The 18249-nt window shown below is 43.7% G+C and overlaps 1 protein-coding gene, 5 non-coding genes and 17 pseudogenes across 6 annotated transcripts in view; 21 read left to right on the top strand and 2 right to left on the bottom strand.

The window, feature by feature from the left end:
- The window catches only part of LOC140294994 (protein NLRC3-like), a 334914-nt gene that overhangs the window by 237025 nt on the left and 79640 nt on the right, over positions 1-18249 (bottom strand). The gene's annotated exons all lie outside the window — the stretch shown is intronic.
- Positions 9368-9476, bottom strand: LOC140294756 (5S ribosomal RNA; annotated as a pseudogene).
- Positions 10081-10199, top strand: LOC140300769 (5S ribosomal RNA; annotated as a pseudogene).
- LOC140305597 (5S ribosomal RNA) lies at positions 10469-10587 on the top strand (annotated as a pseudogene).
- Positions 10854-10972, top strand: LOC140299510 (5S ribosomal RNA; annotated as a pseudogene).
- LOC140306445 (5S ribosomal RNA) lies at positions 11242-11360 on the top strand (annotated as a pseudogene).
- Positions 11630-11748, top strand: LOC140289652 (5S ribosomal RNA). Its single transcript, XR_011912276.1, has one exon. It is a non-coding gene; the product is annotated as a 5S ribosomal RNA (ribosomal RNA).
- Positions 12018-12136, top strand: LOC140294950 (5S ribosomal RNA; annotated as a pseudogene).
- On the top strand, positions 12406-12524 carry LOC140293576 (5S ribosomal RNA; annotated as a pseudogene).
- On the top strand, positions 12791-12907 carry LOC140296388 (5S ribosomal RNA; annotated as a pseudogene).
- LOC140289329 (5S ribosomal RNA) lies at positions 13177-13295 on the top strand. Its single transcript, XR_011912245.1, has one exon. It is a non-coding gene; the product is annotated as a 5S ribosomal RNA (ribosomal RNA).
- On the top strand, positions 13565-13683 carry LOC140303568 (5S ribosomal RNA). Its single transcript, XR_011915196.1, has one exon. It is a non-coding gene; the product is annotated as a 5S ribosomal RNA (ribosomal RNA).
- LOC140299746 (5S ribosomal RNA) lies at positions 13950-14068 on the top strand (annotated as a pseudogene).
- Positions 14338-14456, top strand: LOC140301129 (5S ribosomal RNA). Its single transcript, XR_011914900.1, has one exon. It is a non-coding gene; the product is annotated as a 5S ribosomal RNA (ribosomal RNA).
- Positions 14727-14845, top strand: LOC140300775 (5S ribosomal RNA; annotated as a pseudogene).
- On the top strand, positions 15112-15230 carry LOC140294692 (5S ribosomal RNA; annotated as a pseudogene).
- Positions 15794-15912, top strand: LOC140318413 (5S ribosomal RNA; annotated as a pseudogene).
- Positions 16182-16300, top strand: LOC140290662 (5S ribosomal RNA; annotated as a pseudogene).
- On the top strand, positions 16570-16688 carry LOC140289621 (5S ribosomal RNA). Its single transcript, XR_011912273.1, has one exon. It is a non-coding gene; the product is annotated as a 5S ribosomal RNA (ribosomal RNA).
- On the top strand, positions 16958-17076 carry LOC140296934 (5S ribosomal RNA; annotated as a pseudogene).
- On the top strand, positions 17346-17464 carry LOC140301066 (5S ribosomal RNA; annotated as a pseudogene).
- On the top strand, positions 17729-17847 carry LOC140297074 (5S ribosomal RNA; annotated as a pseudogene).
- On the top strand, positions 18117-18235 carry LOC140314402 (5S ribosomal RNA; annotated as a pseudogene).

The raw sequence follows: 18249 nt of genomic DNA, 5'->3' as shown, positions 1-18249 counted from the left end.
GGCAGGATTTGAACCAGCTGTTGCACCACTGGCAAGTTATGGTCTCTGTGAGGGGGTGAGCTGGTTCGTAGTGCAATTATTGATGAATGTAATTGGCAGATTGTCTATGATCAATATTATGTGTAATTGTACCTTATTTATTGATTGTTTAACAGAAAATGGGTATTTTGAGTCTCACACTATAACAAATATGATAGCACCTCAATGAATTCTCTATAATGAATTAGTTTTCTAAAGAGTTTCATAAAAACTGTCTGTCCTTCCAGAAACTTACATTCCACAGCTTTGAATAAGGTATTTGATATGATACCTTTTTAATCCACCTGGGAATATGACAGTCTATCATAATTATGATTGTATGAGCACAGTGGTCGATCCTGTAACGCCTATTGTTCAATCTGTACATGCTCCCATTAGGCCAGCTAATACGCAGCTATAATATGTCCTACCACAACTATGCAGATGACACTCAGACCTACGTGTCACTGACGGCAGAAGAACACGGGCCTGTAGATACATTGTGTCACTGCATCGAACAGATCAGTGTGTGGATGCAAAACAATTTTCTCCAGACAAAACTGAAATCATTGTCTGTGGCCCACAGAAACAAAGAGACAGTGTTATCGGTCAACTTGAGACTCTCTCTCTAAAACCTTATAATCAGGTTAGAAATATAGGGGTGATATTGAACTCAGACCTGAACTTTAACAGCCACATTAAATCAATAACATCAGCAGCTTTTTACCATCTAAAAAACATGGCCAGAATCAAAGGAATAGTGTCTAAACCAGACTTAGAAAGACTAATCCATGCATTTGTCTCCAGCAGGTTAGACTACTGTAACGGCCTGCTCACTGGGCCCTAAACAGGCTGTAAGACAGCTGCAGTACATCCAGAACGCTGCTGCTCGAGTCCTGACTAGAACCAGGAAATACGACCATATTAGTCCGGTGCTCAGGTCTCTGCACTGGCTTCCTGTCGCTCAGAGAATAGACTTTAAAACAGCTCTGCTTGTGTACAAGTCTCTTCATGGTTTAGTGCCAAAGTACATCTCTGACATGTTAGAGCCATATGAACCAGCTGGGACTCTTGAGACTCAGGGAGAGGTCTCCTGCTGGTGCCCAGAGTCAGGACTAAACAAGGTGAGGCTGCGTTTTAGTTTTATGCTCCTAAAATCTGGAACAGTCTTCCAGGAGATGTGAGACAGGTCTCAACTCTGACAATGTTTAAATCCAGGCTGAAAACAGTTCTATTTAGCTGTGTATATGACTCTCTTCACTTTTCATTCAATTAATGATTATTTTTTGTTTTATGGAATTATTTTATTTGCCTTGTTGTGATTTTATGTAGCTGTGAAGCACTTTAAATGGCCTTGTGTACGAATTGTGCTCTACAAATAAACTTGCCTTGCCACATAAAACACAATCGATGTCATTTATTCACTTGCTACTTTACTGTTTGCTACCAACAATCAATAAAGTATAATTAATTTGATTTAAAGCATATTTGTGAGAGTGATCTTTTTTTCAATGCCATTTATGCTTTTTACAGAACAATTGATATATTTAAGGATGGTTGAAGGCTGGTTAAAAGTAGTTAAATATTTCTGAAGCCCATTCTGATCTGTTTACATGTCCAAAATGATGTAATATTGTTTTACATGCGCTTAGTTGGAGAAAGTTGGAGAGCAAACTCCAACAAAACAACATGAGGGAGGTGTGGAGTTTTTTCATCGGTGGCCATGAAAAAAAGAGTGGCCAGGGAATGGAAGGAGGCCACTGAGTTAAACTTGTTCTTTAACCCCTCTAACTCCTGATCCCTTACCATCTACCTCAACCTTATCTTACCTTATGTCTGCATCTGTGTTCCAAATCTTCAACAATCACAAAATCATTGAATGATATTACAGAACTCATGCTTCATGCTTATAGCAGCAGTTTTATTGAACAAAGTGCATGAAATTGGGAACTTTAAAATAAACTACAGTGTAATACAAAGTTTCATTAAACCTGGCTAAGAATGAAAATTCAAACGTTTTATTATACTAAGCTGCTGACATCAAAGCACTACAATTTAAAACTTGATTCAAATCTTTGTGTATAAAATGTAAAACGATTTACAATTACTATGTACATATCATTTCTATATGTACAGTGAGTTATTACAGAATATTTACAGATTGTTACGGCATATTTACATCTAAGTCCTCCAACTTGTCTACAGCAGAGGTGAAGTCTTCATAGCATAAACTCTGTTGTTCAGACCTTTTGATGAGGACATCATCTTTACGGGGCAGAATGTCTTTCTCTTGTATCTTCTGTGTCCCTGTGTTGGTTGGTCACAGAGTGTACAGACTGGAATATTTTGCACCCTTGACAATTTGGTTCCAACTTCTAATGGATGCCCCTGGTGTTTGCGCTTGTAGTGCGTAGCTCTCTCCCAGGCTAAATGACCGCCAGTGCTGGGCAACGTGCCGGTGGTGTGTGTATCAGGCGGTGTGGACGCAGTTGGAGGAGCTGTTGCAGGCGTATCGGCCGGCTTAGGGATCACCTGACGGGCAGCCATTGTGGTCTGTGTGGAGGGGCCTGCAATCGCAGAGGGAGCTGCTGATACAGAAGGGCAGGGCAAAGGGCTGGTGATAGCACAGGTGATGGGAAGGACTGATGTAGAGGGACCAGCTATCACAGGGGTCACCAGAATGGCAGGTGATATGGGTCGTAAAGAGTGCTCCCTGGAAATAAAAAGGTGGATGACGTCCTCATCTGTCACAGCCTTCAGAGCTGTCGGGTCCTTGGCTCTGACAGCCTTGATGAGTAGCTCCATGTCTGCTCGCCTGTACGCCAGCACCGCCCCAGCAAGAGCAGACTTGAACTCTGCGTACTTGGAGTGAGACTCTGTGCGGACGGCTGCATCGAAACAGTGAATCCAGTGAAAGATGTCCAGACACACAACCATTCCACTGTCCACCCAAGACTGGAACAAAGTCTCCACAGCTGTTGGGCCCTGTGCACGGCAACACCCACGGTCCACATACATGATGCTGGGGACAGGTTGGTTGGCCAGCCGAAACCTCTCCATTACTCCACGGCACATAGGTCCCAGCTTCTCTGTGGACTCCTCACAGGTCAGCACAAAAGTCACTATCTGGGAGTACTCATTTCCAATGCTGGTGAACCTGAGCCGTGACCCTCACCAGACAGCTTCTTCACTACCTAAAAAACATTTGGAGTTTGCATCCCAACTTAGTTGCTTGTTCTTCTATAATTTAACAGTGCATGACAATATGTTTATAATAGGAAATGTGTTCTGTATGCCACAATCTATGATTGCGTTTTGATTTACATACTTTCTTGGTGGAATCCATCTTTAGCACAGTGCCAAAAGTGGAGAGGATCTGGCTCCTGTCGTACTGCACGTTGTTGGCCTCTGCCAGCAGGAAGGCGTGGCGCAGGAGCTGTGCAGACGGGAGATCTCTTGGAGGAGGCGGAGCCTGAAATGTGTGACCTACTGCAGAAACAATCCCTCCAGGTTTCACTAAGCTCATAAGGAGTGTGGTGTACAGGTCTTTGCACTGAAGGTGCTTCTCTGTGTGGTTTTCCTGTATCTGACGCCACACCTGGACCATAGTGTTCCCTTCGGTTCGGTCCCTCAGAAGACGCACAACATTCTTGTCCACACCACGCCTGTTAGTGGAGGAAAAATTGGTAACTTTAGGTCGGTTCGAATAACTTCTTTAAAGACACGTGCACACACGATGCTGAGTGAACTCAGGCAGGGAAACAGCTTGATGTGCCTCGCTCAGTTGTGTTATAATAACAGGATCCCATGCAAGCCACCGACCTAATGTGCCACCTTCTCCACCCCTGGCTGACTTTGTGCAAGGCCCACAGCACAGGACCTCCGTCAGCATCGTGTACCGGTTGGATACGTCACAAATGTGCCGTACCTGGAGTACAGATCAGCCAAAAATATATAATAACAATAATGATAATAACATATAACAATATATAATAAAATCCAGATGATTTTCAAGGAACTTTTCCTTTTACATGTTTAGATACAATGTAATCATTATTCAACCATGATGCTTTTACTCTAACACAGCTGAATTGAGTTATACCCGGTGGTGGTAGCCAGACTTGTACAGGTACACATTACGACCCTTTCCAACACACTCATCGCCACGAGGGCACTTCAGGGAACATCTCCAGACTCCTACAGGGCGCCACGCAAAGACACGGCTGTGGAAAAACAGGTGTGGTACAGGCAGAGCACCTCCGACGAAGCCTGGAGGTTCTGGAGGGGAAAACCACATGCGGTCTGACTTCATCACCCTTCGCCTCTTGAGCAGCGGTGGACTCTGGCAGCTTGGGTGGTGCACTGTACTCAGGCTGCTTGGGTGGTGCGGTGGACTCTGGCAGCTTGGGTGGTGCGGTGGACTCAGGCTGCTTGGGCACTGAAGAGGGGTGAAAAAGCCTTTGGGAAACACTGGAGTTTGGCAGCTTTACCTTGTCTCTGGAACCAGAATCTTGAGTCTTAGACTCCTGGGACTGGGTGGAGTCTAAAAATGTATCAAATTTTTTATCTTATATTATGACTTATTTACATAAAACTACATCATATAAATTGACTGATGTGTCTTACTTACGTTCCACAGCCTCGCATGCAGCTACCATCTCAGCTTCATCACCGGGCCATAATGAAGGACTATACTTAGAGGTGCTTTCCTGCAGTTGCTGGACAATAAGGCAGTGTAACAATCAGAATGTATGATATACCATGTTTCACTTACCAAACACAAACAAGCATACTTACAACACTAAACACTCAACACTTAGTTGATGAAATACCACCTATTTGAGTATTTGTTATTTTCTGTGTAATTCTAACCTTTCTCTTTCTGAACACTTACTTTCTCCTTCTCATAAATATACTTTCTGAACCTCTTCATCGTCACACTTGTGATGTGGGTCACCGGTGTGTTCAACCACCTCCTCACTGAGCTGTAGGCCTTCTGTGCTCTGTCTGTCTCGCTGTCAGTGAACTGCTCTGGCTTTTTCTTTAATCTTCCATGCTGACTGTAGAGCTCCCACATCTCCTCAAAGCTGCTGTCCTCGAAGCCTTTCTGACCATAGATGCACCTGTCGATGTTTGCCTCAAGGACAATGGAGACTTGTGTGAAGCTCTCTGCATACTCAGCGAGGAAGTCTTTCACCCACTGGTTCACTGCCTCTCCTCTCTTTTGTGTGTTTGACTTCTCTACCCTGTGCTTGTCAATTATGCTGGAATGATATATATTACCTTAATTCAAACAAGCATCATTTATATCATCTGACTGTGACAAACAGATTAGTACTTGAACCAAGAATGAAACAGATGTGTAAACATGCCACCAAATTTGGCATATTATATATATATATAGGCCAAAAAAAAAAACCCAATTTGCTTTAAACCTTTATGTTGTCACGCATTTGCATGACTAAGAGCATAGTTTGCCTGTGGAAGGGGTTCAATGGTGTAAAGGTCAGCACTCTGGACTTTGAATCCAGTGATCCGAGTTCAAATTGCAGTGGAACCTTCAGGTGTGTGCTGTCATGGTTGTGTTCTGGAAAGAAGATGAGTGGATGAGGTTAGTCAGTTGTCAAGTCACACCAGAGTGTGTGATTGACCAATTCCAAAGAGAGGGCTTAAGTTGGTTAATGTTGAAAAAGTGAAACATTAAGCTGAGAGATTCTGTGCTATTTGCCTTCTCACCTCTGGGTGTCACTAATTGAATCTATTTGGTTTCTTCTTGCATATTCATTTGCAATGCATATATTTTTCCATGCTCTCCATTTGGAATTTGGATACAGAAGCAAAAGGAGAAGGAAACAGTAAAAACAATCCCATGGTAACAATCAGCGACCAGGAGAACTACTCAAAAGCCTGCACAATTAACCCGGTGCCCACCCATGGGCCAACCAATCATCCAATCAAGGAGCAGCAATTTCTGCCTGCCGGGATCTGAGCGCCAACTCCATGCGGTGCGCACAAGTTGTTACTGATTTAGGAAAAAGAGGATTGTACAATTTTACTCCTTGGTATGGATACTCTTTCAAAAAAGTCCAAATAAATAAAATATGTGGTTGACAAAACTGTGTGACTCAGTCCTTCAACACAAAAGGCAGGCAAAGGAAAATCAGCTGTCCTCTGCATCTAATCATAGGAGGATGGCCTGACTACGATCAGGGACCTGAGCAGCAAAGAATAGATAGACATGATAAATAATTATATATATGTACACACTAGTCTCCAATACTACTATGATAAAAAGAGATCCAATGTACAGGTCCAAGTTGTACAGGAATGTCTTGTAGAAATTTGTTCTATATTTTTGTTGTAAATCCACAACAGGTTTCATCATCTGCTAATCCTGGAGGAGACACTAGTTGTAAAGGAATTTATCAATACATAAAGATGCTTATATTATAAGACTGAAACACCCTTGAACAGCAGATCACTGTAAAGACATACATATAATATTGTGATTATGTCAGAGGGTCAACAATTTTGTAAAGGCAACTTTATATTTCTTTTAAAATCTTGTAAAAATATAACAATGTAAACATAAAAACATCAATCTCAAAACAAAACATAGCATGTTACCTGGATGGAAAACCATGCGTCTCTACAGCCTGTTGTTATTGGCAGCGTGTCGGTACATGATCTTTGTGAGCATTTGGAAAACATAAAAACCACAGAAACACATTAAACATTAACTACAATAATATAAGAATAATAAATGAATGAAATATTGTTCCACGTGTGATGTTAGACTTAAAGCTATACTTACCTTTCTGGCATGTAGCACAGCACTTAGTAAAAATTTAAACATGAACAACTCCCCCTCCCTCCAAAGTCTCCCCCTCTTCCCCCTGCCTGACCTGTGACGCTCCCCTCCTCCCTGACGTGTGAGGTGAGAAAGTGATGGTGCGTTCCATCTCCCCCGGATGTCGGAGCGGAGAATGTTGTCAAGTTATCAGCGGTCCAGTTACCACGTCCATCAAGGCTATTCTTGTGCTTGCCGTGTCCGAATATAAACAACTTGTGATCTACCAGGCTAATGTTAGCACGGCCTGCGTTGTAGTTCGCGTGTAGTTTCAACACCTGGTGGCTTGCTTTTACATTTTAGTGTGCCATAAGCTTCTTAGGAGCATTTTAAGATTACAAAAGAAAAGTGTAAAAATGCCAGAAAGAAAAGTATAGCTTTAACAAAATTAAGTTGAATATTATATCACACACTATAATCTCCATGGGGACACTGACCTTTCTTGAAGAAACATCTATTCCAAACATTACCACACCATATCTGTGAAATAAAAATGTATCAATTGTTTAATGCAGCTACATCGTGGTCCATTACACCAGATTCCAGAAATCTGCAGAATGTATGCCATAGACCTTTTTTTAAATCAATATATAAATATATAATGTCCATGTGATGTCCTTTGCTGTCAGCTTACCTGATCAACTTGTGGTTGGTATCTATATGTACGAGTGACAGAGGAGCTGCGACATTGTAGGTCCTTCTCACAACACATCCGAGGCTTGTCATTCTCTGTAGTATTCCTAGACTATCAACCCGGTGCATCGAATCCCACACTCTGTCCACTGAACTCTGTGGCCTAAAGCCCTAAGACAACCTTTTAACATTCTGTGACCTGTAGGAAAAGAAGTGAAAACCACTTTTATTTAAGATATATTGATTGATAATCATGTGAACAAACAATTTAGGCATTTCACTTTTTCTCAGGTATACATGCTATGATGACCGTTGTTATGATAATGTCCAGGACTCTCCACTAAGGCACAGACTAGAAAATTGAAAAAATAATATTGATAGCCTTTAGGCTATAAAAATAGCAGTCATTAAAGTAGCCGGCCCTCAGCTAGACTTAGTTGTGGAGGCTATATGGCCGGCAGCCGGTGCCTGTGGAAAGCCCTGTCATTTCAAATGTTACTATTATGACACAAATCTTTTTATAATGCTATGGACAAGTGCATGATATAATGCAAAGAACTTTCTGTAAAAAGCACCAACCCAAATTCTGGGAGTCTTGCTTGATGACAGAGACCAAGCTGTCAAGTTCATCATCTGTCATTTTACTGTAGCCTTCCCTTTTTGAGAGGCCCCACTGTCGCATTCTGCGTTTCAGTGTTCTCACTGATACACCAGCAGTGTGGAAATACAGGGGGCAGAGAGGTCAATTTCAATCAAATGCTGGACGTGGTCTTTGGAAAAAAACATATGCCGGCTTGTTCACAGATACGAGACTTGTGTTCTTTTCACTGATTTTTACTGTGGTCTTCATCGTCGGCTTTCACCACAAGTACACCGTAGAACTGATAAAACACAAATGATGTACAAATATTACATTACACATGCCTCAACTAAAAGAAAATATATTATTTACAAACATAAACTTATATACCACTTCGGCCTGCAAGTGGACAAACCGGTAAACTTAAAACCGCTTATGGTCTTCGTTGATTGCTTTCTTAATTGGATCCATATCAATGATACCAGTTTACCGGACCGCTTTTTAAAACCGGAAGTGACATCACGGTCACCTTAAACTAAACTTATCAAGTTTTAACTTTTAACTTTTACCTAACACCAAATGTTATTAACTATATCCTTTAAACATTGCTAAACAATAAATATAAACATCAAAACACTTAAAACAAACGTGTCATACGGACTTCCTCTATGGCCATAAAATCATAGCTGCATCTAGTGGCGAAACATAAATATAACTGCCGTTAAATTGCCTATTTGACAGTTTAAAGTGGCTGCACGTGCACTTTTTCTATCTGGCCTCAGTACATTTCTGAAATGTATTCATTTGTGTTTGTAAAACATTGGAAACTTTATTTCTGAGCCCACATCAGTGGGTTCTGGTTGTTTACACATAGATGAGGAGACAGTTCAGTGTGTGAGGATAAAAGAAGAGGAGAACCTGGGACATCTGAGCAGATCTGGGATCAGCACCTTGGATATCAGCAGGGATTTTTAGGAAGGAAGGAAATGGGATGAATCTGCAGACTGCAGGAAGATCTGTTAACAGTCTGCAGACTAATGTGAGACAATAATATTTGTGTGTGTTTGGTATCCAGAAGAATTCAGACAGATGAAGTCACTGTGAGCTGAGCAGTGCTGGAAGATGATATGACAGAGTGACCTAAAGGAGGTTTGTGTGTGTGCCCATTTCCAGTCTTTGACAAAGATTGAAAAGTGAATTTATTTGACTGATTTCCTTCCCAATGTGAAGTATGTCAAGAAGCTGTCTGTGTTGAGTGAGCAGCAGCGCCTCCTGCAGGTGTAAAAAGCTTACAGCACCTGGTATTCCCAGGCGGTCTCCCATCCAAGTACTAACCAGGCCCGACCCTGCTTAGCTTCCGAGATCGGGCGTGTTCAGGGTGGTATGGCCGTAAGCGAGATAATCAGTCACAAATCAGCTTTTTATAGATGCTGAAACAACATCTATTACTGTGTTCTGACTTCTAAAATATAATGTAACTGTTTAAAAATGAGCAATTTGTGATGATTTCATCTAACTAAGCAGCCTCGGTCTCTCTGTGTGACGCTGAACACAAAACTACACACAGGGAACAGAAGAGGTCGACAGACACAAAGTTATCTGAGAGTCTCACTTTCAGCTGCAGAGAACCAACACAAGAGAAGAACATGTGCAGGATCAACATCAGCCTCTCAAGCCAATTATGTGAAAAACTAGAAGAAACATATGGTTCCAGCAGCTATATAATATATATTTCTCATGGTGACTTTTGCTTACAGCCAAACCACCCTGAACACGTCCGATCTTGGACACATGAGGAAATTGGTCATCTTCAGCTGCTGCTGCTTTGTTGGCAGACATGAAGTGATCTGAGAGTCTCAGTTTCAGCTGCAGAGAATAATCACGACAGGGAAGAAGATGTGCCCACTACAAGTTAGCCTTTTTCTGCAATCATCTGGTTACATAGAGGAACTGTATGATTCCAGTACCTATATAATGCACATTTGTCACAGACATTGTTGCTTACGGCCACACCACCCTGAACATACCCGACCTCGTCTGATCTCGGAAGCCAAGCAGGGTTGGGCCTTTTTAGTACTTGAATGGGAGACTGCTTGGGAATACCAGGTGCTGTAAGCTTTTTCTCTTCTCTCTAGCACCTGCATGTCTTTTGTTGCAACGTCTTATCACCCTGTGACACATGAGGAAGTTGGTCATCTTCAGCTGCTGCTGCTTTGTTGGCAGACACAAAGTGATCTGAGAGTCTCAGTTTCAACTGCAGGTAATAATCACATCAGGGATGAAGATGTGCCCACTACATATCAGCCTTTCTCGGCAATCATCTGGTTACATAGAGTAACCGTATGATTCCAGTACCTATATAATGCACATTTGTCAAAGACATTGTTGCTTACGGCTACACTACCCTGAACATGCCCAACCTCGTCTGATCTCGGAAGCCAAGCAGGGTTGGGCCTGGTTAGTACTTGGATGGGAGACTGCTTGGGAATACCAGGTGCTGTAAGCTTTTTCTCTTCTCTCTAGCACCTGCATGTCTTTTGTTGCAACGTCTGATCACCCTGTGACACATGAGGAAGTTGGTCATCTTCAGCTGCTGCTTTGTTGGCAGACACGAAGTGATCTGAGAGTCTCAGTTTCAACTGCAGGTAATAATCACATCAGGGATGAAGATGTGCCCACTACAATTTAGCCTGTCTCTGCAATTATCTGGTTACATCGAGGAACTGTATGATTCCAGTACGTATATAATGCACATTTGTCACAGACATTGTTGCTTACAGCCACACCACCCTGAACATACCCGACCTCGTCTGATCTCGGAAGCCAAGCAGGGTTGGGCCTGTTTAGTACTTGGATGGGAGACCGCTTGGGAATACCAGGGGCTTTAAGCTTTTTCTCTTCTCTCTACCACCTGCATGTCTTTTGTTGCAACGTCTGATCACCCTGTGACACATGAGGAAGTTGGTCATCTTCAGCTGCTGCTGCTTTGTTGGCAGACACGAAGTGATCTGAGAGTCTCAGTTTCAACTGCAGGTAATAATCACATCAGGGATGAAGATGTGCCCACTACATATCAGCCTTTCTCGGCAATCATCTGGTTACATAGAGTAACTGTATGATTCCAGTACCTATATAATGCACATTTGTCAAAGACATTGTTGCTTACGGCTACACCACCCTGAACATGCCCAACCTCGTCTGATCTCGGAAGCCAAGCAGGGTTGGGCCTGGTTAGTACTTGTATGGGAGACTGCTTGGGAATACCAGGTGCTGTAAGCTTTTTCTCTTCTCTCTACCACCTGCATGTCTTTTGTTGCAATGTCTGATCACCCTGTGACACATGAGGAAGTTGGTCATCTTCAGCTGCTGCTGCTTTGTTGGCAGACACGAAGTGATCTGAGAGTCTCAGTTTCAACTGCAGGTAATAATCACATCAGGGATGAAGATGTGCCCACTACATATCAGCCTTTCTCGGCAATTATCTGGTTACATAGTATAACTGTATGATTCCATTACCTATATAATGCACAATTGTTACAGACATTGTTGCTTACGGCCACACCACCCTGAATATACCCGACCTCGTCTGATCTCGGAAGCCAAGCAGGGTTGGGCCTGGTTGGTACTTGGATGGGAGACTGCTTGGGAATACCAGGTGCTGTAAGCTTTTTCTCTTCTCTCTGCCACCTGCATGTCTTTTGTTGCAACATCTGATCACCCTGTGACACATGAGGAAGTTGGTCATCTTCAGCTGCTGCTGCTTTATTGGCAGACACAAAGTGATCTGAGAGTCTCAGTTTCAACTGCAGGTAATAATCACATCAGGGATGAAGATGTGCCCACTACATATCAACCTTTCTCGGCAATTATCTGGTTACAAAGAGTAACCGTATGATTCCAGTACGTATATAATGCACATTGGTGACAGCCATTGTTGCTTACGGCCACACCACCCTGAACATACCCGACCTCGTCTGATCTAGGAAGCCAAAAGGGGTTGGGCCTTTTTAGTACTTGAATGGGAGACTGCTTGGGAATACCAGGTGCTGTAAGCTTTTTCTCTTCTCTCTACAACCTGCATGTCTTTTGTTGCAACGTCTGATCACCCTGTGACACATGAGGAAGTTGGTCATCTTCAGCTGCTGCTGCTTTGTTGGCAGACACGAAGTGATCTGAAAGTCTCAGTTTCAACTACAGATAATAATCACATCAAGGATGAAGATGTGCCCACTACAATTTAGCCTTTCGCGGCAATTATCTGGTTACATCGAGGAACTGTATGATTCTAGTACCTATATAATGCACATTTGTGACAGACATTGTTGCTTACAGCCACACCACCCTGAATATACCCAACCTCGTCTGATCCCGGAAGCCAAGCAGGATTGGGCCTGGTTAGTGCTTGGATGGGAGACCGCTTGGGAATACCAGGTCCTGTAAGCTTTTTCTCTTCTCTCTGCCACCTGCATGTCTTTTGTTGCAACGTCTGATCACCCTGTGACACATGAGGAAGTTGGTCATCTTCAGCTGCTGCTTTGTTGGCAGACACGAAGTGATCTGAGAGTCTCAGTTTCAACTGCAGGTAATAATCACATCAGGGATCAAGATGTGCCCACTACATATCAGCCTTTCTCGGCAATTATCTGGTTACATAGAGTAACCGTATGATTCCAGTACCTATATAATGCACATTGTTCACAGATATTGTTGCTTACGGCCACACCACCATGAATATGCCCGACCTCGTCTGATCTAGGAATTCAAGCAGGTTTGGGCCTGGTTAGTACTTGGATGGGACTGCTTGCGAATACCAGGTGCTGTAAGCTTTTTATCTTCTCTCTACCACCTGCATGTCTTTTGTTGCAACGTCTGATCACCCTGTGACACATGAGGAAGTTGGTCATCTTCAGCTGCTGCTGCTTTGTTGGCAGACACGAAGTGATCTGAGAGTCTCAGTTTCAACTGCTGGTAATAATCACATCAGGGATGAAGATGTGCCTACTACATATCAGCCTTTCTCGGCAATTATCTGGTTACATAGAGTAACCGTATGATTCCAGTACCTATATAATGCACATTGTTCACAGATATTGATTCTTACGGCCACACCACCCTGAATATACCCGACCTCGTCTGATCTCGGAAGCCAAGCAGGGTTGGGCCTGGTTAGTACTTGGATGGGAGACCGCTTGGGAATACCAGGGGCTGTAAGTTTTTTCTCTTCTCTCTGCCACCTGCATGTCTTTTGTTGCAACGTCTGATCACCCTGTGACACATGAGGAAGTTGGTCATCTTCAGCTGCTGCTGCTTTGTTGGCAGACACGAAGTGATCTGAGATTCTAAGTTTCAACTGAAGATAATAATCACGTCAGGGAAGAAGATGTGCCCACTACAAGTTAGCCTTTCTCTGCAATTATCTGGTTACATAGAGGAACTGTATGATTCCAGTACCGATATAATGCACATTTGTCAAACACATTGTTGCATACGGCCACACCACCCTGAATATGCCTGATCTCGTCTGATCTCGGAATTCAAGCAGGGTTGGGCCTGGTTAGTACTTGGATGGGAGACCGCTTGGGAATACCAGGTGCTGTAAGCTTTTTCTTTTCTCTCTACCACCTGGATGTCTTTTGTTGCAACGTCTGATCACCCTCTGACACATGAGGAAGTTGGTCATCTTCAGCTGCTGCTTTGTTGGCAGACACAAAGTGATCTGAGATTCTCAGTTTCAACTACAGATAATAAACACATCAAGGATGAAGATGTGCCCACTACAAGTTAGCCTTTCTCGGCAATTATCTGGTTACATAGAGGAACCGTATGATTCCAGTACCTATATAATGCAGATTGTTCATAGATATTGTTGCTTACGTCCACACCACCCTGAACATTCCCAACCTCGTCTGATCTCGGAAGCCAAGCAGGGTTGGGCCTGGTTAGTACTTGGATGGGAGACCGCTTGGGAATACCAGGTGCTGTAAGCTTTTTCTCTTCTCTCTACCACCTGCATGTCTTTTGTTGCAACGTCTGATCACCCTGTGACACATGAGGAAGTTGGTCATCTTCAGCTGCTGCTGGATTGTTGGCAGACACGAAGTGATCTGAGAGTCTCAGTTTCAACTACAGATAATAATCACATCAGGGATGAAGATGTGCCCACTACAAGTTAGCCTTTCTCTGCAATTATCTGGTTACATCGAGGAACTGTATGATTCCAGTACCTATATAATTCACATTTGTGACATACATTGTTGCTTACTGCCACACCACCCTGAATATACCCGACCTCGTCTGATCTCGGAAGCCAAGCAGGGTTGGGCCTGGTTAGTACTTGGGTGGGAGACCGCTTGGGAATACCAGGTGCTGTAAGCTTCTTCTCTTCTCTCTACCACCTGTATTTCTTTTGTTGCAACGTCTGATCACACTGTGACACATGAGGAAGTTGGTCATCTTCAGCTGCTACTGCTTTGTTTGGCAGACACGAAGTGATCTGAGAGTCTCAGTTTCCACTGCAGGTAATAATCACATCAGGGATGAAGATGTGCCCACTACATATCAGCCTTTCTCGGCAATTATCTGGTTACATAGAGGAACTGTATGATTCCAGTACCTATATAATGCACATTTGTCACAGACATTGTTGCTTACGACCACATCACCCTGAACATGCCCGACCTCGTCTGATCTCGGAAGCCAAGCAGGGTTGGGCCTGGTTAGTACTTGGATGGGAGACCGCTTGGGGATACCAGGTGCTGTAAGCTTTTTCTCTTCTCTCATCCACCTGCATGTCTTTTGTTGCAACGTCTGATCACCCTGTGACACATGAGGAAGTTGGTCATCTTCAGCTGCTGCTTTGTTGGCAGACACGAAGTGATCTGAGAGTCTCAGTTTCAACTGCAGGTAATAATCACATCAGGGATGAAGATGTGCCCACTACAAGTTAGCCTTTCTCGGCAATTATCTGGTTACATAGAGGAACTGTATGATTCCAGTACCTATATAATGCACATTGTTCACAGATATTGTTGCTTACGGCCACACCACCCTGAATATACCCCACCTCGTCTGATCCCGGAAGCCAAGCAGGATTGGGCCTGGTTAGTGCTTGGATGGGAGACCGCTTGGGAATACCAGGTCCTGTAAGCTTTTTCTCTTCTCTCTACCACTTAAATGTCTTTTGTTGCAACGTCTGATCACCCTGTGACACATGAGGAAGTTGGTCATCTTCAGCTGCTGCTGCTTTGTTGGCAGACACGAAGTGATCTGAGAGTCTCAGTTTCAACTGCTGGTAATAATCACATCAGGGATGAACATGTGCCCACTACATATCAGCCTTTCTCGGCAATTATCTGGTTACATAGAGTAATCTCGGAAGCCAAGCAGGGTTGGGCCTGGTTAGTACTTGGATGGGAGACCGCTTGGGAATACCAGGTGCTGTAAGCTTTTTCTTTTCTCTCTACCACCTGGATGTCTTTTGTTGCAACGTCTGATCACCCTCTGACACATGAGGAAGTTGGTCATCTTCAGCTGCTGCTTTGTTGGCAGACACAAAGTGATCTGAGAGTCTCAGTTTCAACTACAGATAATAATCACATCAGGGATGAAGATGTGCCCACTACAAGTTAGCCTTTCTCGGCAATTATCTGGTTACATAGAGGAACCGTATGATTCCAGTACCTATATAATGCAGATTGTTCATAGATATTGTTGCTTACGTCCACACCACCCTGAACATGCCCAACCTCGTCTGATCTCGGAAGCCGAGCAGGGTTGGGCCTGGTTAGTACTTGGATGGGAGACCGCTTGGGAATACCAGGTGCTGTAAGCTTTTTCTCTTCTCTCTACCACCTGCATGTCTTTTGTTGCAACGTCTGATCACCCTGTGACACATGAGGAAGTTGGTCATCTTCAGCTGCTGCTGCTTTGTTGGCAGACACGAAGTGATCTGAGAGTCTCAGTTTCAACTGCAGGTAATAATCACATCAGGGATTAAGATGTGCCCACTACATATCATTCTTTCTCTGCAATTATCTGGTTACATAGAGTAACCATATGATTCCAGTACCTACATAATGCACATTGTTCACAGATATTGTTGCTTACGGACACACCACCCTGAATATGCCAGACCTCGTCTAATCTCGGAAGCCAAGCAGGGTTGGGCCTGATTAGTACTTGGATGGGAGACTCCTTGGGAATGCCAGGTGCTGTAAGCTTTTTCTCTTCTCTCTACCATCTGCATGTCTTTTGTTGCAACGTCTGATCACCCTGTGACACATGAGGAAGTTGGTCATCTTCAGCTGCTGCTGCTTTGTTGGCAGACATGAAGTGATCTGAGAGTCTCAGTTTCAACTGCAGGTAATAATCACATCAGGGATGAAGATGTGCCCACTACATATCAGCCTTTCTCGGCAATTATCTGGTTACATAGAGTAACCGTATGATTCCAGTACCTATATAATGCACATTGTTCACAGATATTGTTGCTTACGGCCACACCACCCTGAACATACCCGACCTCGTCTGATCTCGGAAGCCAAGCAGGGTTGGGCCTGGTTAGTACTTGGATGGGAGACCGCTTGGGAATACCAGGTGCTGTAAGCTTTTTCTCTTCTCTCTACCACCTGCATGTCTTTTGTTGCAACGTCTGATCACCTTGTGACACATGAGGAAGTTGGTCATCTTCAGCTGCTGCTGCTTTGTTGGCAGACACGAAGTGATCTGAGAGTCTCAGTTTCAACTACAGATAATAATCACATCAGGGATGAAGATGTGCCCACTACAATTTAGCCTTTCTCGGCAATTATCTGGTTACATAGAGGAACTGTATGATTCCAGTACCTATATAATGCACATTTGTGACAGACATTGTTGCTTACTGCCACACCACCCTGAATATCCCCGACATCGTCTCATCTCCGAAGCCAAGCAGGTTTGGGCCTGGTTAGTACTTGGATGAGAGACTGCTTGGGAATACCAGGTGCTGTAAGCTTTTTCTCTTCTCTCTACCACCTGGATGTCTTTTGTTGCAACGTCTGATCACCCTCTGACACATGAGGAAGTTTGTCATCTTCAGCTGCTACTGCTTTGTTGGCAGACACGAAGTGATCTGAGAGTCTCAGTTTCCACTGCAGGTAATAATCATATCAGGGATGAAGATGTGCCCACTACATATCAGCCTTTCTCTGCAATTATCTGGTTACATAGAGGAACTGTATGATTCCAGTACCGATATAATGCTAATTTGTCACAGACATCGTTGCTTACGGCCACACCACCCTGAATATGCCCGACCTCGTCTGATCTCGAAAGCCAAGCAGGGTTGGGCCTTGTTAGTACTTGGATGGGAGACTGCTTGGGAATACCAGGTGCTGTAAGCTTTTTCTCTCTACCACCTGCATGTCTTTTGTTGCAACGTCTGATCACCATGTGACACATGAGGAAGTTGGTCATCTTCAGCTGCTGCTGCTTTGTTGGCAGACACGAAGTGATCTGAGAGTCTCAGTTTCAACTGCAGGTAATAATCACATCAGGGATGAAGATGTGCCCACTACAAGTTAACCTTTCTCGGCAATTATCTGGTTACATAGAGGAACTGTATGATTCCAGTAGCGATATAATGCACATTTGTGACTGACATTGTTGCTTACAGCCACACCACCCTGAATATGCCCGACCTCGTCTGATCTCGGAAGCCAAGCAGGGTTGGGCCTGGTTATGACTTGGATGGGAGACCGCTTGGGAATACCAGGTGCTGTAAGCTTTTTCTCTTCTCTCTACCACCTGCATGTCTTTTGTTGCAACGTCTGATCACCATGTGACACATGAGGAAGTTGGTCATCTTCAGCTGCTGCTGCTTTGTTGGCAGACACAAAGTGATCTGAGATTCTCAGTTTCAACTGCAGGTAATAATCACATCAGGGATGAAGATGTGCCCACTACAAGTTAGCCTTTCTCGGCAATTATCTGGTTACATAGAGGAACCGTATGATTCCAGTACCTATATAATGCAGATTGTTCATAGATATTGTTGCTTACGTCCACACCACCCTGACCATGCCCAACCTCGTCTGATCTCGGAAACCAAGCAGGGTTGGGCCTGGTTAGTACTTGGATGGGAGACCGCTTGGGAATACCAGGTACTGTAAGCTTTTTCTCTTCTCTC

This window comes from Leuresthes tenuis, unplaced genomic scaffold (genome assembly GCF_036924035.1).
Source record: "Leuresthes tenuis unplaced genomic scaffold, fLeuTen1.0.hap1 SCAF_1, whole genome shotgun sequence".
In the NCBI taxonomy this organism is placed as follows: Eukaryota; Metazoa; Chordata; class Actinopteri; order Atheriniformes; family Atherinopsidae; genus Leuresthes; species Leuresthes tenuis.
This window is presented reverse-complemented; position numbering and strand designations above follow the sequence as displayed.